The sequence below is a fragment of the Penaeus monodon genome, chromosome 20, assembly GCF_015228065.2.
Source record: "Penaeus monodon isolate SGIC_2016 chromosome 20, NSTDA_Pmon_1, whole genome shotgun sequence".
In the NCBI taxonomy this organism is placed as follows: Eukaryota; Metazoa; Arthropoda; class Malacostraca; order Decapoda; family Penaeidae; genus Penaeus; species Penaeus monodon.
Genome location: NC_051405.1, coordinates 24,166,722 through 24,167,041, shown reverse-complemented (window position 1 = coordinate 24,167,041; position 320 = coordinate 24,166,722). Strand labels below are relative to the sequence as shown.

The 320-nt window shown below is 36.6% G+C and overlaps 1 protein-coding gene across 1 annotated transcript in view; it reads right to left on the bottom strand.

The window, feature by feature from the left end:
• Positions 1–320, bottom strand: part of LOC119585949 (alkaline phosphatase-like) — a gene marked incomplete at its 3' end in the record, with an annotated part of 142,747 nt that overhangs the window by 110,371 nt on the left and 32,056 nt on the right. The window lies entirely within an intron of this gene.

Sequence of the window (320 nt, the reverse complement as noted above, 5' to 3'; positions counted from 1 at the left end):
GCATTCCCACATTTCGCAGCTAATAATAATAAGGGAATATCTGTGACATTTCGAGTTTCAGTCTGATGACGATATATTTCTTTCTCGAAACGTTGCGATTTAGCTTTCCTGTTAGTTATTTTTTTTATTTCAGTTATATATATATGTGTTTCCTTCCTTGTTGACAGATTCTCATAACCATCTGCGGCAAGATATACATCCTTTGAGCTCATGTTCTAAAATAGATGATAGAAACACTGAAACTGTAATGCTTCCAACTCTGGTAAGATTCACTTCAAAATATCCCTTCTCTCTGAAAGATGAGGGGGGGGGGAGTGAGT